Raw genomic sequence first — 25101 nt, 5'->3', positions numbered from 1 at the left:
AGCTTAATGTATGCAATGGTCTGCACAAGGCCTAATATTTCACATGCTATGGGAATTGTAAGTAGGTACATGAACAATCTAAGAAAATAACATTGAATGGTAGTGAAGTGGATTCTCAGGTATTTGAGAGATACCATAAATCAAGCATTAAGGTTTGGTAGTTCAAACCTTACTCTACAGGGATATGCTAATGCAGATATGGTGGGTGATAGAGATAATAGGAGGAGCACCATAGGGTATGTGTTTACTGTAGGTGGAGTAGCTATCATTTGGGTTTCAAAACTACAAAGTGTTGTTGCACTCTCAACAACGAAAGTGGAGTATGTTGCTCCTACAGAGGCTAGTAAAGAAATGATTTTTTTACAAAGGTTTCTATATGAGTTAGGTAAGAAGCAAGAGTTGGGAAAGTTATACAGTGACATCCAGAGTGCCATATAGCTTGCAAAGAACTCTGCATTTCATTACAATACTAAACATATACAGATTAAGTACCATTTCATATGGTAAGTGTTGGAAGATGGACAGTTGAAGCTGGAAAAGATACACACTAGCCAAAATCTTGTAGATATGTTAACAAAAATTGTAACTAGGGAGAAACTGAGATTCTACTAAGTTTTAATTGGTCTTCATGTATGAAGAAGAAGATGAGAAACAACCAAGTCCAAAGTGGAGCCATTGTCTAGAAAATGAAGCAGCGGTGGAGTTTCTATAATCAGTCTCCAAGTGGGCAATTGTTGGGTGTGGAGCCTGATTATCTTCTTTGTTCAAAGGCATTACCACATTAGACCCTAGTTCGTAACGTGGTGGTAATACTGCCCAAAACATTTTGGCTACAAGGGGGCTCTAGGGGGGTGGTTGCTCTCTTTGGGAGCCCTCCCTTGGCAGGGGATCAGGGGTAGTGTCCCCGAAGCTAAAAATAGATCTAAAATTGCCTTGTAAAATGTTGTAATTTCGTAGTCAATCTGGGTCATTCATTAGGTGGAGATCTGACGGTAGAAGTTATGTTTAATTTAGGGTTTTTTCCCTAGAAGGAAACCCCTCACTATATATGAGGGAATTGTATTGCGTCTATGTAGATCTAAGTTCTGAGTGAGGAAGAGAGAGGAGATTGAGATCAAAGAGGGAATTATAGAGGATATGTTGTAGGTTGTATCTCTTCTTTTGTTGGATAATATAAAAGGAATGACTAGTTGTTTCTCTGTGGATGTAGCCTAAACTGGGTGAAGCATGTATATCTATGTCTCTCTTGTTTTATGTGTTTTTTGTGTTTATATTTTTGCAATATTTTAAGTGTTCCATTACTTTCTAATATATAATTTTCTAACATGTTGAGCACTGGAGCTACTCCTTTCTCCCCAAAAGAAATAGTTGGTCTCTCTAATGCCTTACAGGAGGAGCCAAGGTGAAAGGTACTTTACTCATACAATGAATGTGTATATATAACCAATGGGGCAATGCTTCACCTCCCTTGTGAATCTTTGACTACCCTCATGATAGTTTGACTTCCTATTACTTTTAGACTTTACATGACTCTTCATATTTTGTATGTCTCCTTTGGACTTCCACTTTTCAATACACTTTGAATAGATAATTACATACTCCACAATAATGATGTTGCATATGAAAACTCACGAAATGACATGACATGGCACTGCTAACATGGACTACTTTATGGAATGGAAATGTCAATCCACTTTATTACTAATTGCTAAATGTCTTCTTGAGGATGATCTTCTATCCACTCCTTATGACTTACAGGTAAGGAGCCTTCAATGATATCAAGCCTTGAGTTGTGGTCGCAAACTAGTGTCCCTTTGTATTCTCTTGATTTATCATCTTGCATAGTCAGATACAAAGATGTCTTTCAGCATGTTTCCCTTCTCATCCTCCTTCTTCATCATCCTATCATGGTATGATAGAGTACCTGCATCTGCAATTCACTCATGACGAGACGAAATTAGTCCAATAACCCCTAGTGTAATATGGTGCATATTAATCCATTGATTGAGCCTAAACCAGCTTTTAGGCTAAGGGATAGGCTTAGTGATTGCGCAATTATGTCACTAAAGTAGTCAGGAGTGAAGATTGAGCCTGGATACTACAAAATGCATAGTTAAGGCTGGACTAAGTAGACAAATTTCGAAATTTTGGGACTCAGTGAGTTGGGTTGTGTGGTTTTTCACTATTTCAAACAATTGCCCAGTTGTGGGAAGGAAAGAAGACTTAGTGATTGTGAAATTCATAGCTCAAAATCTCAAGGACTCATCTTGAGCTTGGAGACTACGCAATGCATAGTTGAGGCCAGGCTGTAGGGCTGGATTGCGCAATTCTAGGGGCCAAGTTCTGGGCTTGAGCACTCAAACTAGCAGTGCACCATGCTAGGAGGTAGGAACTGCACATTATGTAGTATCAAAAGGCAGGGTCATATATAGATGGCTGAGACTATGTAATGCACAGTTTAAGATGTCGAATGAGGTAAGGTTTATTGGTCGGAGATCTTTTGGAATTGATTGTGCGGGATCAGTGAGGCTGATGTGAAAAATGATAAGAGTTGACTGTGATCACACACTTAGAATACTTGATGACACAACAAAATAGATCATCTAGGACACATGAATAACAAACTTCCCTTAGTGTGACAAATTTTTGATAACTTACGACAAGTGTGACACTAAAGATACACTTTTCGATGACCATGAGACACTTGTTCAACAATGCTTACAACTTTGGGAATGAGTGTGATAGATGTTTACATGGTAGAATCAACTCATTCTCACAAATAAAACCCCTTGAATCCACCTAAATAATATTATTTACATCGTTCGATGCTTAACATGTGAAAATGACATTTTTTTTTTCTTGCAAAAGGGACCAAAACACTTAAAGAAGACACATGGAATAGATTTCAATGTTTGCAACGACAATACACAAGACCAAGGTAGGATCCAAAATTTGGTGCAGGCCAACATTTTGGAGGGTGTTGTAGCAACGATAGCATGATTTTATTGAATTCATTCAAATTTCAAAATATATTATTGCTAGATTTGATGTGTTCAACTATTTGTTTTGTGCACCATATATGTAGTAGTCTAGCACATGATATTATATTATTTCTTACTCACATTATAACAAATAATATTATAACTCAAGATATAGGAGTACTATTTTTATTTTATTTTCTTTCCTTCATGTTTTAAATTTGGTTATGTGACCCATTAACTTTTTGTGATTTAAGTTAGTTATTCGAGTTGAATTCTTGAATTTCTTGTTTTATTCACAGATCTCACATTTCTTGTAAGCTTCCTTATCACCTAAATGTATACCATTTAAATTTCTCTCTTATCATCTATAATCTAGTCTTATTAAAATGTTTTCATATAATATCCAAATATTTAATCACAGAGAATACCCCCAGGATCAAGGGATACTAGTCATTCAACCTAAAGTAGCAGAATCATTTGATCCTCATTGAATATCCTTTAACACCATACTTCATCGCCAGAAAATTATGGGAGAAAACATTCATTTAGGAATTGCTGTTGAGGATTTAGACAACTTCAAAACACAAACATGAATTAAAAAAGTACACTAATATGATATCATAATAATTTCTTATGGATAATTATTCGAATCCATTTGGAAATTATCATCCTAACTTATCACAGGATGCAGGTTTCATACAAGCTAAGAAATCCCTAGTAGAACTGAGATTTTCTCCTCTAATCAAGTTAGTTATAACTTCAGTTCCTCTAGCTCTTCTAGTATTCAGTTTAATTTTGAATAAATAATTTCACCACATGAGCTTCTAGCTTTTAAAGATTCTCCCATTCCTGCATTCACCTCAGTTGGTCTACTTTGGTTTATAGCTAACGAGTGATTAAACACGATAGATAAGTTATGAGGTGAATGGTGATAATCCTTATTAATTCTTATCAACCTTATGGTAATCAAATGAAATTACATCACCAATCACATTGTAGCCACTTTACATTGATGGTTGGTCTAGCGCATTTAATTCACATAGGTGATTGGATGTTCTAATATAACTAAATGCTATAAGTCACTCATACAACTCCATATCACCACCAAAGGCATCTAGTATTAATGGTTTCTACTTTGTAAAAAAGTTGTATCCCTAATTGGAGCTGAATGTTATAACTGTATTTGAACATACTAATATTTTCCTCTTGAAATTTTCAAGTTTTCATTATATTTTTTCATTATAATTAAAAAATTATTTACTATGCATGATTTCTAAGAACTTTTTTGTAACTCAATTGTGTTTAAATCATTGCGCATTAAAAATATGTGCTCAAGTGCTAACCTTATATGGCATAAGGATTCAATTACAGATTTAGTCGATGTGATTGGTGTTTGAGAGGGAGGATTATATAAATTAAAGGGACACCTAGCACAATCTCTTGTACACAATAGTATTAGGTCCAGTGAGATATGACATCAAAGACTTGCTCACCTCAACTATAGATCCTTGCTATTTTTGAACAAAATGGTCACAGGTCTACTAGATATGTAGGTCGAGCATGATGGAGTATGCAAAGGCTATGCACTTAGTAAGAATTCCAAGGGAATTTTTCCCAATAGTGACAATATATACAAGGCGATCTTGGATGTTATACATTTGGATGTATGTAGACAAATGACTATGACATGTCTAAGTAAATTTTCGTATTATGTACAACAATATATATATTTATATATTATATATATATATAATATAAAATATAGATATAAATAATCAATAATTAATTAACAATACATGTCTTGTTGCAAAGACATGTCTATTAATGAAAAGACACCCCAACTATGTATATCTATCAGGGCCCTCAATTGTAATTTGACATTGCTATAATATTTCATATATCTAATATCAATCTAATAATGTTTACTCAATTGTAAAAATTAAATTAAGGTTAAGATCTTTTCAAGTGTGTAATTATTGATCATAAGGAAATAACTACAAAGATATGGCATCATCCCGAATATCTGTAGGATTTGATACCATGTTGAATTGTTTCTTATTTTCAAATATTGGTAATTATTTTCTTATGATCAATAATTACACACATGAAAAAATTTCCACCAAAATTTTGTTTTTACAATTTAGTAACCATTATTAGATTAATATAAGATATATAAGATATTTTATTGGTCTCTTATTATGATTGAGGTCCCTGATATATATACATAGTCTGGGTGTCTTTTCATTAATAGACATGTATTTTCAATAAGAGATTTATTTTCTTTTCTTTTCTTTTACTAGATAATTATTGATTATTTATGTTTAACTATTATATATATATATATATATATATATATATATATATATATATATATATATATATATATATATATATATATTGGTGTACATGATATAATATATATTATACATTTTTGTATGCAAGGGAATACCTTCCACTACTATATTAAACATCAACACTCCCTCTTAGTCACTAAGCTATTCTTCCATGATGTTCTCTTATAACAGCCCCAATCAAACCCAACCACTTCACATGGAATGGCCAAGACTACTACCATAGTATCAAGATTACCCTCCAAGTATATATATGATGTTTTCTCCTCTCCTAGTAGTCTTAATCACATGTAACCACTTCACATGGCATAGGAAAAACTTGTACCAAGATACTCATTACTTAGTCACTTCACATGATTGGTCGAGGGAATCATTAGATATAGGGAGAGTACATACCCAATACAATAGGAGAAACAACACAACCCCATCTTGAAGAGGGTGGACATTCTACATCACACTAATCTTGTCTTTGAAGTACTTAATCTTCACTTTATAAAAAGGCTTGTTGAGAATGTTTGGGGTATACTCGTATATGGATATGTATTGGAGTTCCAGTACTCCTCTCTATACCATGTCTCAATGAAATGGTATTTGATATCTCTACTGGATTCTCTAAAATCTTCACACAACTTCGATTATCACAATATATCAAAGTTGTCTCTAACTCTAGATCAAATAACCCTGCATGTAATTTTTGAAGCCACACTACTTCATGGCTTGCATAATTGGATGTTATTTATCTTTCCTTTGCTATATCGGGTTCCATTGACAAATTTTTTCTACTAACCCATGATATCATACCTAATCTAAAGCTAAACAAACATCCTGATATTGTTTCTTGTCTACTACACTCCCTACCCAATTAGAGCTTGTATAACGTTGTAAATTTACTTCATTGTCCAAGATATATCTGAGTCCATACTCAATTGTACCATGTATGTACTGTTGAGTCATGGAAAGGGTATGCATATATAATTTATTTCATCATACTTTTCTTTAGTTGTATCCCTTCTACACCCTAAAGTGTTAATATATCAAGGGATTATGGTAAAAATGATGAAATTATCTATCATCATGATTTAGTTAACCGTTGTCCCTCTTTATGCAGGAAAAAAAAAATGGGACAATTGTTGTTCCTCAACCAAGGGACAACGAAAAGACAAGCAAGCCAAGGATGGAGCATGTAGTTATGGACAAAAGCAAAGCGAATCACAAGACTAGCGCAAGGAGGGAAAGATAACTAAAGTTAGAAGATTGCGTGAATCCCTCAAGATCTCTTGATCCTGAGGGATCACTGTTATTGTTTATCCTTTTGCCTCTTTGCCATTATAAAAGGCAGTGATTGTAAGCAGAGAAAGGGGACATCATTGGAGAATTACTATTGTATTTGTAACTTTCATCATCGACTCTTGCAATTAAACTAGAGTGAAAACTAGCTGTAACTATTGTGAAATGATAATATATAAAGTAGTTGTTGTTCCTTCTCATCTACTAAAGTAATCTGGCAATGTTCACTAGAGGCTAAAGGCCTGACCCTGGTGGATTCACTTGCTATTCTTGTACCATTCTTTTATAATTTATGTTCTGTGATGTTTTGGTTTGATTTCCACTTATTGTAATTGCAGTGCTTTGCTGTTTCATATTTCCAGACTTAACGAAATTACTCTGTTTTACATGCTTCAGAAATATTGATTTAAGTTTTTATTATCTCTGATCTAATTATCTACTTCAGTGTTCTATTATTGTTATTTCAGATATAGTCATTTAGTTCAACATTCTATTATTATTGTTTTCAATCCAGTCATTTAGTTCAACGTGCTATCTTGAGATTCTCTACTGTAAAGAGTATTGACTACTATTGTTTATGATCTCAGACCGAGATCCCTGCTGTTCAGATTAGAAATTGTGTTTGGAAAATAAATCAGTTCTAATAGAAATGAGTTATTTTTACTGTATTCTTGACTGATACTTGAATGAATGCATGATTTGGTTTCATTAGCGAATTGAGCTTTCCTTTAATTGTAATTAGAGTTCTCTAGATGTATCCATCTACTCTTGTGTTTGAAAGAACTGTACTACAACTTAGAAGCATTACTCTTCAGTAAATAGTTGCCACATACTGTGTACACTCTTGAAATAGAAATTCTTACCTGGATTGATAACTAATGTGAAGATAATTAAGAGTTAAAAAGACACTTTTTATCACTCAAATTTTGGCGTCGTTGTCGAGGAGAGTGTGTCGAGCAATAAAAAGGTGTCTTTTTAACTCCTAATTACCTCCACATTAATTGTCAACCCAGGGACGACTTTTTATTCCAAGAGTGTACTCAGTCTGAGGCGGCTATTTACTCAAGAGTAATGTTATGAAAGATGTAGTACATTGCTCAAAATACAAAAGTAAATGAATGCTTGAAAATAAATCTAACTACAACAACATAAACTCAAATTCTTTGAAATTCAACTATTCACTCAGCAAACATCAATCAAGGATATAGTAGCAATAACTCATTCCTCTAGAGATTGATACAATTGAAATCAAACTAGAACAAGACAATCAATCTAAGAACGAGGAAGTAGTAACTAATGTTCTCTATAGTTGACAGCCCTGCATTAAAGCAATTAAAAGGAAATAGAATTTGAACTAAAGCTGCTATTGAAAGTAAATTAGGAAAACTCTTTAAAAGCAAACTCTTGCAATTAACCAATGGAAATGAACAACATAGTAAATGGGCAGCAAACTGTAATTAAAGGAATCTGAACAACAAACTCTAATTAATGAAAATGAATAATAACAAAGCCAAATTAATAGCAATCTGTAATGAATAGCAAAACCTTAGTCTAATGAAATAAATGTAGCAATCATATCCTACAGGAATCAGATAACAACCTTTACTCTAAGAATAAACCGGACAACAAACGGAAATAGAATGACAACTAATTAGAAATGAAATATAGAACAACGCTTGAAAGCCAAATAGAAATACACAGCAACGTAACACACGGCACACCTTAATAGCAATCTGATCTGGTAATCCAATTATCCGTCTTATAAACAATACAATTGTCTTTTTAGAATGGAACAACAATGTTTATAAGTTCAACAATCGTAAGGAATTATAATTTCCAAGATGAATTCAATAATACAAATGGTCAAATGTTACAACACTGATATTATATAATTGATGAGCAATGGTATCTTGTAAAAACCATTTATATCAGCACTTAAAGAAATAGAAATGCGTTGCAAAATCGATATGATATTTTTGTCTCAGAAAATGAGATTACGTGACAGAGTTGTGATGTAAAATAAAAGAACATACCATATTACCAAACAAAGCTGATAAGCAAAACCATGCATAAACCAAAAATATAATATACAGCAGCAACAGTGTACTCCACTAGAGGTTGGGCCCTTAGTCGCCAGCGGATGCTGCTAGGTTACTTCAGGATCAACGATGGAATGGCAACCAGATTTATATTAAAATATCAAAGAAGAGTTATAGTGGATTACAATAGGAAATCTCTCCATCTCTCAGCCATTATCCATTCTCTTTGCCATCCTCAATTCTGAATCTCTAATTCATCCTCAATTCTCCACCATTTTTCCATAATTTTTCCATCCCTCTCTCTGATCTCTGTTCTCATTTAAATAAAGAGAGAGCAAAGAGTAGTTACAATAGAGATAATTACAACATGGTTTATATTACAAAATTGGATTGTTTCCAACCAATTGATCAACAAGAAGATATATTTCCATCCAGATTTCAACAAGAGCAAGGTGAATTTGGCTTTGCAACTGAGATTTGGGGAAACGGTCACACTGTAAATCTGAGAAAATCGTGCTTAAAGAACCCTATATTTCTCTCAATACAAGTCGAATTTGGGCAAACCATTCTTCATTAAAGTTAATTGGGTCCGTTCTAGACAAAACCCATGTTCTGGATTTTCCAAATTCTGCTTCATTTTCATAGAATCTCAACCGCAAAACTGCCACTTCTTATTCCAACGAATTTCTCAGTTGGCACTTTTAATGATCAAATCTTCAATATGGAAATTATCTTGGAGGATAAAAATGGTGAATAATGTTACAAACAATTTATTAAAACTATAATTGATAAAATCTTGCATAATCATCAATTTATTAGAAATAAAGGAGAAGAAATAATATTTTTACATAAGAGCATAAATCATCGTAAAATAGAATTATATGATAAATTATGACAAATGACGTGATGAAGAATGGTAGAAATGGGTGGAATAAGCATTCACAAGTGATAATAATAATGGCATATGAATAGCCCAACATACTCCCACACTCAATATGTTGCATGTCCTCATGCAACCCAAAGACAAAACCCATGTGTTAACCAAGCAATAAAAATGTGTTCATCACAACTCATGAAATGGATAGAACAAATGAATGCTTCCTTAATTAATGAATATTCAATTTTAGCAATCTTGATAAAGGCATAACAATGAAGCTGCAACAAAATATGATATAAGTGATAGTAAACTTCATTAACCACAAAAACTACAAACTAGATTTTGTTGAAATTGTGCAAGTAGATTTCAAGTATATGAATGCCTGTATGATCCAAAAATCAGATCATTTTGATGCACGGATCATGAGATATAAACAAAATGGTTGTAGGTGAGAGTGCATGATTTCGGAAATTTTATGAACCAATTTATCTTGAAATTATTTGGGTTTGTATATTTTAATGATACATCTGTGTTATCGAGAAATCACAAGAATTGAGTTCATAGTTTTAAAAGTATGTGGAAATCAATTTTTGCACTAAAATTGTATGCCTTAAGAAAGAAAGTAGAAAACATCCATCATGCATAGGAATTCCTCCCCTCTCTGAAAAAATAGCATGCCCTCATGCGATGCTAGAAAAAATTGAGGTGGTTGCTACCATCTATTGAATTGTATGCTTGGTGTAAAACAATAGAGAATAAGGGAGGCGTTGAGAATGAATAAGAATAATAATGGATGATAAAGAATATGAATGACATGGTCATAAGAAATAAATGAATGAAAGCGACACTCCCCCAAACTGAAAGATGATATGCCGCTAAAAAATGGGAAGTGGTATAGATGTGGACTGAAGGATGAGAAATAATGCTTAAAATGGTTTTTTATTAAATTCTCCTAAATTCGTAATAAATCAGAAAATTATGTTATTTTATCTCAAGTTTTACTGCTAAAAAGAGAAATGTGGAAGGACATATATGTAATGGCATATGTTGAAGCTGATGTAGGCAGAGTTGGTGCTGAAAGTGATGCAAAAGGTGGAATCCACGCAAGCACATCATGTCTGAACAATTGTTCACGCTCGCGAATTGCTCGAGCCTCTTCTATTAGTTGCAATAGTGTGGTCATGCTACGAATAGAGTTATGTCCATACTTGTTGTTCTCCTGTAACAAAGCACTATTTTGCATACAATGTTCTTGAATCCATAGTGTTAGTTTTGAATAGAAATATATAAGATGCATGCAAAAATTTCAATCAGAAAAACTTTTGTCAAATCAACAAGTTATGGCAGAGTGCAGTAATAATATCACATGCTACCCCATAATGCATACATTCCCCCATCCAATTAGAAGAGGGATTTAATGACCATGAAGCGTATGAGAGGTTTTATGCTGATGGCAAGGCAAGAGAATGAACAATATAGTAGTAAATGAAGCAGAGTACACATATCAATGATAGAATGGCGAGAGTTATGGTTATAATGAGAGCAGAGCGTATAAAGATAGTTATGAATAAAAGATAGGACACTTTGGATTGATGATATTTTATGCAAAACCAAAAAGGACAACAATATGCTAAAAAGATGCTTTGCTGATGGTATTCTAGCTAAAAATGATGCGATTGATCTGAAAACTCATGCATAAAGGTTCAAAACAAGGAAAATTAAGGAAATAACTTCTCTGATAAAAAGAAAAAATAAGAAAAGGGTATTATAGTAATAATTGACGATAAGATATAACTTCAATACCATAAGCAGAGCCGCTGCTGTCAGCAGGCGTCCATAACCTCGGCAGGGTTTCTTTTTAACCCATATGAGCCAGGATCCTCAATTTATAAATGGAGAGTTACATTGTTGTTCTACAGAAGAGATCAATGTGCTGGCGTGGTAATCAGATAACCACATTGCCATTCACTGGGATGTAGCAAAAGTGATCAGGCCGGCTCGTGATGAGACCTCCTGTTCCAAGGATAATTGGGCTATCCAATGGATCATAACCCTGGTGTGGTGGCCATAATGGGAATGTCATTTTGTTATAGCCTTATGAACATGGTAGGTTGTCTTGTAATGAGACCCCCTATCTTCCATCTGCAAACAAAATTTTGTTGTTATTACACATTTTTATGATAAAAAGAGGGAGGTTTAGTACTCCTTAAGAGTAGGGATGGTGGAAGAAGTTGAACATGTCAATAGAAAAAATATACCCATAATCTCATTTATCATAGACAGAGAAGATTATAACCAGGAAGGATGGAGCTAGGATGGTATTAAGATGATCAATCAGTATCATGTATAGCAGAAAACAATGCAGTAAAGTAATATATAAATAATTGTGTCCCTTTTGAAAAGAATCTATCATCAATGAGCTTTCCTGTTAAAAATCATAACGTGAATGATATTAACTCGCTTCAATAGAATCCATAATTCTCGTCCTCATAAAAATAGTGTACTTCATGCCATGAAAGGGAATCAGTAAAATGTGGTTGAGATGAACTAAGAATAATTCCACAAGAGGAAGGAAGGGTTGCTCTCAAAAATACTCCCAAAGTGTTGCTCTTTTGAAGGAACAACAAAAGCACTCAAAAAGTGGTGTTCCATATAGGGAACAACAAAGACACAAAAATAAAAAATACACACGAAAAAGGTGTTGTTCCCTGTAGAGAACAACGAAAAATGCATGTGAAAAAGTGTTGTTCCTTAAGAGGAGCAACAAAAAAAATGCGAAAATGTTGTTCCTTTGAAAAGGAACAACAAAAATGTGAAAGTGATGTTCCTTCGGAAAGGAACAACAAAAATGTGAAAGTGTAGAAGTGATGTTCCATTCGGAAAGGAACAACAAAAAGTGAAAGTGCAGAAGTGTTGTTCCATTCGGAAAGGAACAGAAAAAAGTGAAAGTGCAGAAGTGTTGTTCCATTCGGAAAGGAACAACAAAACATGAAAGTGCAAAGTGTTGTTCCATTCAGAAAAGAACAACAAAAAGTGAAAGTGTAGAAGTGTTGTTCAATTCGAAAAGGAACAACAAAACATGAAAGTGCAGAAGTGTTGTTCCATTCAGAAAGGAACAACAAAACGTGAAAGTGCAGAAGTGTTGTTCCATTCGGAAAGGAACAACAAAATGTGAAAGTGCAGAAGTGTTGTTCCATTTGGAAAGGAACAACAAAACGTGAAACAGGAACAGCAAAATGAACCGTGAGAAAGGAACTATTGACACAAAAGGTGCTATTATTTTGAAAAAGGAACAACAAAATGAAAATGATGTCCCTTTGGAAAAGGAACAACAGAAACAACAAAAGTGCACACAAATGCTGTCCCTTCAGAAAAGGAACAACAAAATGCATAAGCATAAAATGCAAGCACGCAAAGAATGAATTAGTTGTTCATTGTATTGATGCTGAGGATGGGTTTCAGTTTGAATGAAGCAACACTTGAAACACAAAATATCAGAGAGATCAGGAAAGAAACAACATTTTATTTAAAATAGTATGTAAATAAATTAAATTACAACAGCTATGTTAAAATTGGAGACCAGGGAAAAAATTCATGTGGGTCATCTTATTCATGGCTAATAATATTTTTATTAGATTCCTCTCGTTGAGAGGTGTAGGATTGATATAAAGATCATCCAATTCCGATAAGTATTCATGGAGATATGAATTTATTTTGATTATGGAATTATTATCAAGCCGACCTACAACTCATGTAGGCTCAGAAGCCCAACAGTCACATCTATTCATCCACCAACGTTGTGTATAAATATAAGAGGATTTTTCCTCATTTAGGCTCACTCATCTCATCACATCTCTCTCTCTCTACTGTGTAGATATGAGTCTCTTCTCTACTGCGCTGAAATGGGTCTCTCTCTCTCACACATGTGAAGCCGGAAGCTGTTGAATTTGAAGCCGCAACTGTAGAAGTAAAGATTGACTTGCGTGGCCTAGAAGATATCCTCTTTGGAACTGCGTTGTAGGTTCATCTGAACCTCCTTTGAAAGCCGCAACTTTTGGTGGTGGAATGAAGTCAATCTGACGAACGGTTTGCAAGATATCGACTGCCCTAGTTTGAAGCCGAAAACTGTTGAAACTGACGCTGCAACTGCAGAAGTAAAGATTGACTTGCGTGGCCTAGAAGATCTCCTCATCTGAACTTTTTTGTAGGTTCATCTGAACCTCCTCTAGAAGTCGAAACTTTTGGTGGTGGAATGAAGTCAATCCGACTGTCGGTTTGTGAGATATGGTCTACCCTAGTTTGATAATGAAGCCGCTAATGCTGATGCTACTGATCTAGGGTTTGCTACTGCTGATATGAATCAGATTTATTGTACTATTTCTCTCTGCTGAATTATTGAAGATAAAATAAGATTTGATCAAAGGGTTTCCCCATACATTGTGGGGTTTATCCCTGGCTAGCCGCCACATCTTGTGTCTCTTGTCTTGGCTTGTTTTCTGTCAATCGTTTAATGTTCTATCTTCACTTTACTTTATGTACATGTGATTGCTAATCGGTGGAATATAATAAGAAAAAGAAGTAAATTGTTATAAGCATAGAACATACCATAACTTAACATGGTATCGGAGCTGAGGTGAAGACAAAGCCCGAGCAAGAGCAAGAGCAATCATTGAAGAAAAGATTGGCAAGGCTATCCTAAAAGAACTATGGGGTTCTCAACACTCTTTCTTGCCGAAGACAAGCTCCGTGAGAAAGCTAACTATCACGGATGAAAGATGTCTATCGATCTAACCCTTGAAGATCAAGGAGTGCTGGACCATGTAAGAGGCAATATTGTTGAGCCTTCATCAAATGCATCTACTGCTGCCTGGAACAAATGGAAAAATGGAGAAGTCAAAACAAAGAAGATCATCTGGGACTCTATCGACAAGTGCTTGGTGGCCTACATCTCTGATCTAGGCACCTCCAAGGAAATCTACGACAGGCTGGTGAGTTTATTTAAAGTTAATGATGCAAATCAAGTTTTGCTTCTTAGAAATAAGTTGAGGGAAATCAAGAAGGGTAAAGATGAAAGTATGCAAGCATACTTCTTAAGAATCACCGAGATCAAGAACGATCTCCTATCTATTGGGGAAACCATTAATGATAGAGAAATGGCACTCACAACTCTCGGAGGATTACCATCTAAATGGTATGTGTTCAGGACTACTCTTCTGAACTATAATGTAATTCTTGGTTTCGAGGAATTAATGGCTAGATGCATTCAAGAAGAAACAAGGGAAGAAGTGTAAGAAATGCCCATGCCTAAAGGTCCTCCTGCTGCCTTTTCTTTTCATGCAAAGAAAAGAAATAATTCCGGGACTAAATCAAAAGGAAAGGCTGGACCTAAGGCTAGAAGAAAATGACGATGTTACATTTGCGATAAAGCAAGTCACTATGCAAGGGAGTGCCCTGATAGAAAGGACTCACTCTAGGACGATGATCAAAATCCCTCTGATGGCAATCAAAGGAATGACAAATTCAACAGCAAAGGTAAGAGGAGAGTTGGGAATCAAGGAAGAGGACAAGCATTAAAGAAGGCCAGAAATTCCAGGATGTATTAAATGCACCTGACCTCAAAAAGAACCTTGTGTCCATCTCGGGAACGGAAGACAAAGGCTACAAGGTAACCTTCAGCGATGGCAAGGTATGTATATGGAAAAATAATGTTAAAGATGCCTTTACTCTTGGGTTTAGTGTTGATTCATTATATCAGGTCGATGGAAGTCTGCTAGGTGTCATGTCTTATGACACATCTCTTCAGTCCGAACTTTGGCATTAGAGGTTTTCCCCCCTTCATTATAAAGCTATACTCGGTGTAAGACAAATGGTGATAGGGATGCCCAAATTCTGAATAGAGAATGAAGGTGTATGTCCAGGATGTGCTGAAGGAAAGCTCAAAAGGGGACCATTCCCCTCAAGCCAAAGCAAGACCTCTGATATATTACAATTGGTTCGCTCAGGCATACCTGAGGTTGGCATTAAGAGGGAGACTACTACACCACATACTCCTGAGCAGAATGGTGTGGTGGGAAGGAAGAACCACACGATGATGGAAGCTGTCTGGGCCATGCTACATTATCAAAGACTTCTGATGTTTCTATGGGCTGAAACTACAATCACCGTCGTATATGTACAAAATTGATGCCCTCATCAAGCATTGGGTTCCAAGACTCCTAAAGAAAAGTTCACCGCAAGGTGAACAATCTTTCGACTTTGAGGAGCTCTCAAGAAGGCAACACTAAGGAACCGAAAGAAAAGGATGATGAATCAATGCCTGATGTAGAGGAACCCATGGATATGATAGATTCTCATCCACATGAGCCTTCCTCTTCTAGGAAGAGGCCTTCATGGCTTAGGGGATACTTGATGATGCTAAAGGACATGCTGCACCCTGAGGAACCTTCCGTCCAAGTAAGAAACTTAATAGGTATCAAGGATACTTGACCATCATGAGCACGATCATACAAAATGAGCCTTCGTCATTCTCAGATGCCGTCAAGCATCAAGCATGGAAGGATGCTATGACCGTAGAATATGAGTCTATTATGGAGAATGATGTCTGGGAAGTAGTTCCCAGACCCTGGACAAGACAATTGTTACTTCAAAATGGCTTTACAAGATAAAGCATGCAGCAGATGGAAGCACAGAAAAGTATAAGGCTCGTTCTGTTGCTCGAGGTTTCTCCCAAAAGGAAGGTATAGACTATGATGAGATATTTGCACCTGTTGCCAGATATACGACCATCCGCTCGATCATAGCCCTTGCCGCTTCACAAGGATGGAACCTACATTAGATGGATGTCAAGACTGCATTCTTGCATGGCTCGATCAAAGAAGAGGTCTACGTGGAGCAACCCAAAGGATTTGAGATTTATGATCGAAAATCTCATGTATGCAGGTTGAAGAAAGCTCTCTATGGGCTGAAGCAAGCACCCCGAGCATGGTATGAGAGGATCGATAGCTACTTGATGAAGCTGGGATTCACTAGGAGTGAAGCCAATCCTAACCTTTACTTTAAGGTTGAAGATGACAAGCCTCTCATATTGGTGTTGTATGTGGATGACCTCTTTCTAACAGGTGCAGACCCTCTCATTCACAAATGTAAGAGGGAGCTCGCCTCTGAATTTGAAATGAAAGACCTAGGACTGATGCACTACTTCCTAGGACTTGAAGTATGGCAGAAGCCAAGGGAAATTTTCCTATCTCAAGGGAAATATGTGGTAAAGATATTGGAAAGATTTGGTATGATGGACTGCAAGCCTGTGACTACCTCGAGGATTTTAACTTTTAGAAGTTATATGGTAGTGATGTCGGACCAGATTTGGGAAATGCCTCTAAGTTTCATAAACTCATTCGCATTGATGTTCTTGGTGAACCTCCATCCGAACATATTTTTTTTGCAGTTAGCATTGTGAGCTCATATTTGGTTGAGCCTCATTGGATTGATGCCAGGAATCTTCTGAGATGTCTTCAGGACACAATCTCTCATGGATTAAGATACACTACCGGAGATGTGAGACTACTTGGATATACTGATGTTGATTAGGCAGGCAGTGTGGTGGACCGTAAGAGCACTTCCCGGTGCTGTTTCACCTTGGGATCTGCTTCGATATCCTAGATGAGCAGGAAGCAGATTTCGTTGGCTTTGAGAACTGCCGAAGCAGGATATATTGTTGCTAGCATAACCTGGTGTGAGGTAGTCTGGTTGTGAAAGCTCTTCAGTGAGCTATTTGGATTTACATTGGATACCACTGTGATTCTCTATAACAACCAGAGGTGGGATTCGATTATTGAGGAATCCCGTATTCGTCGATTTCTCCAGCAGATAGACATCATCTTGGATATGGTAAGTTGATGAGCAAGGAGGCTCCATCGCATTAAGATGATGTACAGGTTGATACACCTTGTCAAAGCCCCGAGGAAAGATCTAATCTGTGATTTTCCCAAATGACTTGGAGTCGGTAAGAAACCCTTGTACAAGGGTCTTGCATGTTGCATACATTGAGCTCTAGGAGCTCTGAGGGCTTGCGGTTTTTACTGGAGCAACATACGACCACAGGGTGACTCACCCTCCCCTCGTGGTGCACACTGGAACAAGATGATTCACTCTCTTGTGGGACAAGATGATTCGCTCTCTTGTGGAACAGGATGATTCGCTCTCCTGTGTAGCAGGATGATGTGTTCTCCTGTGAGGCCTGGATTGATGTGTTCTCCATGGCGGCCTGGATTGATGTGTTCTCCATGGCGATTGTAGCAGGATTGATGTGTTCTCCTGTGAGGCCTGGATTGATGTGTTCTCCATGGAAATTGTCGCAGGATTGATGTGTTCTCCTGTGAGGACAGGATTGATTAGTTCTTCTATCGAGGCATCCTACCCATGCAGTCTGGGACTCATGGGAAGTACCTCTCATCTGATCAATGAGCAGAGAAATGAAGTTAGGGACCATAGTAGTACCGATGGACACATCGTTGTAACTATTGTACTGCCTACGCTAGGATGACCTCCATTGATCAGGGATCAATGATACTGGTCTGGGACCAGTGGTAGGAGTTGTACCATACTATGACGCTGACTTCGGGTCGGTTGAGACTGGTCTGGGATCAGTGGTACATACTCTGAGACTGACTTTGAGTCAGTGGAGGATGATATTGGTCTGGGACCATTGAAGTTGTACTCACTATGACGCTGACTTTGGGTTGGTTAAGATTGGTCTAGGACCAGTGGTACATACTCTGAGACTGACTTTGAGTCAGTATGATACATCCTCGATCATTTCTTCTTCTTCATAATTCGGACAAAACCAGAGTAGAACATAACAATGCAAGAGCAGAGCAGAACAGAACAAAATAGTACAGATCAGTGCAGGGCAGAACAAGACAAAGCAGAATAGGCAAAACAGAGCAGAGCAGGGCAAGGGTCAGGCTGTACAAGGCAGTGCATTTGATGGATGAATAGTAACGACCGATAGACAAATTGTAGATGAAGTTTTCCATGGTTGAGAGGGAGTGTTAAAATTGGCAACCAGGGAAAAACTTCATGTGGGTCATCTTATTCATGGCTAATAATATTTTTATTAGATTCCTCTCGTCGAGAGGTGTAGGATTGATATAAATATCATCCAATTCCGATAAGTATTCATGGAGATGAATTTATTTTGATTATGGAATTATTATCAAGCCGACCTACAACTCATGTAGGCTCAGAAGCCCAACAGTCACATCTATTCACCCACCAACGTTGTGTATAAATATAAGAGGACTTTTCCTCATTTAGACTCACTCATCTCATCACATCTCTCTCTCTCTACTGCGCAGATATGAGTCTCTTCTCTACTGCGCTGAAATGGGTCTCTCTCTCTCACACATGTGAAGCCGGAAGCTGTTGAATTTGAAGCCGCAACTGCAAAAGTAAAGATTGACTTGTGTGGCCTAGAAAATCTCCTCTTTGGAACTATTTTGTAGGTTCATCTGAACCTCCTTTGAAAGCCGCAACTTTTGGTGGTGGAATCAAGTCAATCCGACGAACGGTTTGCAAGATATCGACTGCCCTAGTTTGAAGCCGGAAACTGCTGAAACTAAAGCTGCAACTGCAGAAGTAAAGATTGACTTGCGTGGCCTAGAAGATCTCCTAATCTAAACTGCATTGTAGGTTCATCTAAACCTCCTCTGGAAGCCGAAACATTTGGTGGTGGAATGAAGTCAATCCGACTGTCGGTTTGTGAGATATGGTCTGCCCTAGTTTGATAATGAAGCCGCTAATGTTGATGCTACTGATCTAGGGTTTGCTACTGCTGATATGAATCAGATTTATTTTACTATTTCTCTCTGATGAATTATTGAAGATAAAAGAAGATTTGATCAGAGGGTTTCCCGACACAATGTGGGGTTTATCCCTGGCTAGCCGCCACATCTTGTGTCTCTTGTCTTGGCTTGTTTTCTGTCGATCGTTTAATGTTCTACCTGCACTTTACTTTATGTACATGTGATTGCTAATCGGTGGAATATAATAAGAAAAAGAAGTAAACTGTTATAAGCATAGAACATACCATAACTTAACAAGCTATGATGTTATGTCAAAAAAATGATCTCTTCGAAAAATGTTTTGGCAGCAGTGACATGACATAAATATTCAAATGAAAATCAATTCTTCATTTCTTATATTATGAATCCATTGGGTAATGAATTGGATGAAATTCCTTTGTTTCATAAAAATTCTCTCAAAAATCACTAGTCCATAAATTGACCTTCTTTATTTTCCCAAGACCTGCAAAAAAACGAGTGTCTACCTGCAATAAAACATTAAATCATGGAGAAAGAGAGGTGATCGGGCTTTCCTAATCCAATAATTATGCAAAAAAAAAATCCAATAATTATGCAAAAAACAACAAGTATTTACTCTGTATAACAAATCCACTGAGAAAATAACAAAGTAAGATTTATTTGTCACCAGCGGGAGAGCAGTGGCCAATCATGCTAACTTGTAGTGTTTTAATCACAACTTCTTTGTTTTTCGTTGAAATTGAGTGATTCCAAAGCCAAATGAGAGCTAATTCAAAGGTTTACCTCTAGTAGAAACAGGTTTTAATGATTCAATGGTATGATATGTCAATTTTAATTAGAACAACCTGCATAACAAAGTCATTTTCGATTACCCAGCTTAGACCAACAGTGAATGTTTTAAGCATATATTCTTCATTTGATGTTGGATTCGAATGATTTAAATTGGAAATGAAAGTATATTCATTTATATATTTCCAATAAAAACAGGTTTTTAAGACAAGAAGAATTGATAGGTCAAATACTCTAAGGAACAACCGGAAAAACAGAGTTTTAAGAGTGCTGATTTACGATAGACAGTCAATATTTTGATCATAACTTCCCCATACGATATCAAAAATGAGTGATTCCAATTGTATTGTAAACTAGATTCATAGGGGAATCTACCATAGTAATAGGTTTTAAAAATTAAAACATTTAGGCCTCAAAAAACTGACTGTCCCAACTCAGTTCCTGAGCTGCCCACTAGACACCCTGTCAATGTTTTGTTTCTAACTTTTTCTTTTCAAATCCAAATTGAGTGATTCAAATTGGGTTATAAATTATACATCAATGGCTACTTAGTGTAGAAACAAGTTTTAAAAATATTCACTTTTGGTCGCTCAAAACATGGCTGTCTCGACTATTTTTCCAGAAATTTCATCAAGCCTGCAAGCCAAAAAATGATATTCAAGCATTTTTTCATATTGATGATAAAAATGAATATAAGTGTTTGTAGAATTGTTATTCCTATTATAAATCATCTACATACAAAAATTAATTGAAACATTTATCATCGATGTTGATTTCGATGGCGTGTTGCAACAAAAGAAACAGCTAGTTTTACAAAAATAAAAAAATGTGTTTGTTTTATTTCTTTATTTATTTTATTTTTTCTGCTATCCTACTCTTCTTTGAGAATCGAATATGTTTATGTATAAGAGTATTTCCAGTGGAACCATTTTAGAAATAATGCCTCTAGTATGTACATACCCAAATTTGAAAAATGCATGTTGATAAAAATTAGGGTATGAGAAGCCAACTTCCCTTGAAAAGATGTTGTCAAAAATTGTTGAAGTATGGAGTGATGCTGCAAACAAGTGATGGAGTGAAACCAATCTTCAATATATCCTTTACTTTCTTGATTTCCCATAGCCATCATATCATGAAGTTATGAGCTTTTAAAATGGTCTGTAGATGCAAACTAAAAGAAACTTCATTTTTTCTCATAACGTCTACAATTTTTGAATTTAAAACATTCTGAATCTCATTGTAAGTTTTCTCTAATGGCGCATGTGAGATAGAATGGGTGGGAAAGGTGGGTAAATTTTGCAGTTCAACATTGTAAGCATGTTGTACTGGTTTATTATGGTGAGGGTGTGGAATTAGTTGAGCAGGAAAATGTGTAAGGAATGGAGCATTGCGATGATGTGGTTGGTTGGGTTGAGTGGATGAATTTGATATGCAAGCAGGATGTTGTGAAAGAGCTGGTGAAAAATATGGAGAATATGTTTGTGCTACAAGATGAGGGAGAGTAGTCATGCAATTATAAGGTGAACCATGCCCAACTTGTAGAGAGGATTGGTGGTTATATTGAAATTGACATGGCTTCCCTAACACATTAGTATTCCATAATGGATTATGCAAGTAAGAAAGTGGAGAGGAAGTGCTTTGAACCATACTTGTAGGCCATGATGTCCATGGTTTTGACTTTGTTGCAGCTTCCTTATCTCTTTGATATGCTACTTCCATCCTAGATAAGGAAGAGTGAGTATCTATGGGATGCTCCTTTTGGTCATGAAGGCAAAACACTTCATCAAATTCTTAATTTTTATGACCCTGCAAAACATCCAATTTTTCATTCAGAGAGCTAATAAAATCAACTTTAAAATTTTCAAATAAAGCATTGATTTCAGCTCTTATGTCTCCTACTCTTGTAGTGGATTTGGAAAAGAAGGAACAAACATCTCTAGAATTCTTACTAGCCTTGGAGATTCCTCTTGAATACCTTATGCACAACTCACAAACATCATCATATGATAACTAAAAAACATCACCTTTTCCTATCAGATTTAAGAGTTCTAAACATTCATCTTTGATCCCTTTGAGTAGGAGTGTTTTTAATTTTTTTTTTTCGAAATGCTTATGTTTTGATTTTTGAAGGTTATATTGAAATCGATCTACATAGTCCTCCAAGCTTTCATCTTCCTCTTGTATCATATTGAAAATATCTTCATCAGCCTTGCAATAGTCTTGGTACTTCTTCAAGAATATGTTCTTCATGTCCTCCGATGTTTGAATGCAATTCCCACCTAGGCTCATGAACCATCAAAGAGCTGCTCCTTTTAGAGTAAGAGGAAACACTTTCAACCTTTGATCGTTAGTGTAATAATCATATCCTCTACAAAGTATTTCGAACTCAAATAAGAATGTATCTGGATCTTCATTTGTCAAGCCATGAAAATTTGGTAGAGAAGATTGGGAATTATGTGCATTTGTGTCACTCCTCCTAGATATTTGGTAGAAAATTCAAAAGTAGAAATGTGAGCCATTTCATATCAAAATAGAAGATGTTCTTCATGTTTTTTTTTGAGGCTCCTTATTCAAATGTTCTTGTCAATCAGTTAGTGAAATGGGTGGTGCCTACATCACCACTTGAGTGAAATCATGAGACTTTTTTTTTGAAAATTTCTATTTTTTTTTGGTCATTCACACAAAAATTCAAACATTTACCCTAAGTTCTTTAACAGTTCTGTTGGAAAGCGGGTGGGGGAGCAGGGCTTTTACATGCTCCTATACGCAGGTTCTTACCTTTCGTTTTTAATACCCAATTCTTTCCTAACAGGCACTCATCAGATGCACACTACTCTTTTAAAAATGGCTACACTCTCCCCAGAAATGGCGCCAAAATGTCAAGCGATAAAAATGTGTCTTTTTAACTCCTAATTACCTCCACATTAATTGTCAACCCAGGGACGACATTTTATTCCAAGAGTGTACTCAGTCTGAGGCGGCTATTTACTCAAGAGTAATGTTATGAAATATGTAGTACAGTGCTCAAAATACAAAAGTAAATGAATGCTTGAAAAGAAATCTAACTACAACAACATAAACTCAAATGCTCTGAAATTCAACTATTCACCCAACAAACATCAATCGAGGATATAGTAGCAATAACTCATTCCTCTAGAGATTGATACAATTGAAATCAAACTAGAACAAGACAATCAATCTAAGAATGAGGAAGCAGTAACCAATGTTCTCTACAGTTGACAGCCCTGCATTAAAGCAATTAAAAGAAAATAGAATTTTAACTAAAGCTGCTATTGAAAGTAACTTAGGAAAACTATTTAAAAGCAAACTCTTGCAATTAGCCAATGGAAATGAAAAACAAAGTAAATGGGCAGCAAACTATAATTAAAGGAATCTGAACAGAAAAATCTAATTAATGAAAATGAACAACAACAAAGCCAAATTAATAGCAATCTGTAACGAATAGCAAAACCTTAGTCTAAGGAAATAAATGTAGCAATCGTATCCTACAGGAATTAGATAACAACATTTACTCTAAGAATAAACCGGACAGCAAATGGAAATATAATGGAAACTAATTAGAAATGAAATATAGAACAGTGCTTGAAAGCCAAATAGAAATACACAACAACGTAACACACGCCACACCTTAATAGTAACTTGATCTGGTAATCCAATTATCAGTCTTATAAATAATACGATTGTCTTTTTAGTATGGAACAACAACGTTTATAAGTTCAACAATCGTAAGGAAATATAATTTCCAAGATGAATTCAGTAATACCAATGGTCAAACTTTACAACAATGATATTCTGTAATTGATCAGCAATGATATCCTGTAAAAACCATTTATATCAGAACTTAAAGAAACAACAATGTGTTGCATAATCGATATGATATTTCTGTCTCAGAAAATGAGATTACGTGACAGAGCTGTGATGTAAAATAATAGAACATACCAGATTACCAAATAAAGCTGATAAGAAAAACCACACATAAACCAAAAATATAATATACAGTAGCAGTAGCGTACTCCACCAGAGGTTGGGCCCTTAGCGCCAGTGGATGTTGCTGGGTTACTTTAGGATCAACGATGGAATGGCAACCAGATTTATATTAAAATATCAAAGAAGAGTTACAGTGGATTACAACAGGAAATCTCTCCATCTCTTAGCCATTATCCATTCTCTCTGCCATCCTCAATTCTGAATCCCTAATTCATCCTCAATTCTCCACCATTTTTCCATAATTTTTCCATCATTTTTCCATCCCACTCTCTGATCTCTGTTCTAATTTAAATAAAGAGAGAGCAGAGAGCAGTTACAATAGAGATAATTACAACATGGTTTCTATTACAAAATTGGATTGTTTCCAACCAATTGATCAACAAGAAGATATATTTCCATCCAGCTTTCAAGAAGAGCAAGGCGAATTTGGCTTTGCAGCTGAGATTTGGGGAAACGACCACACAACAAATCTAAGAAAATCGTTCTCAAAGAACCCTTCATTTCTCTCAATACAAGTCGAATTTTGGCAAACCAACTTTAGCTAAAGTTAATTGGGTCCGTTCTGGACACAACCCATGTTCCGAATTTTCCAGATTCTGCTTCATTTGCTCAGAATCTCAACCGAAAAATTGTCACTTCTTATTCAAACGAATTTCTGAGTTGGCACTTTTAATGATCGAATCTTCAATCTAGAAATTATATTGGAGGCTAAAAATGGTGAATAATGTTACAACCAATTTATTAAAACTATCATTGATAAAATCATGCATAATCATCAATTTATTAGAAATAAAGGAGAAGAAATAATATTTTTACATAAGAGCATAAATCATCGTAAAATAGAATTATATGATAAATTATGACAAATGACGTGATGACGAATGGTAGAAATGGGTGGAATAAGCGTTCACAAGTGATAATAATAATGGCATATTAACGGCCCAACAG

Source organism: Pinus tabuliformis, chromosome 5_2 (genome assembly GCF_031772625.1).
Source record: "Pinus tabuliformis cultivar Carrire ecotype Pingquan chromosome 5_2, CPIR1, whole genome shotgun sequence".
NCBI classification, from domain to species: domain Eukaryota; kingdom Viridiplantae; phylum Streptophyta; class Pinopsida; order Pinales; family Pinaceae; genus Pinus; species Pinus tabuliformis.
The sequence above is the reverse complement of the archived record's forward strand: the minus strand, read 5'-3'. Positions refer to the sequence as shown.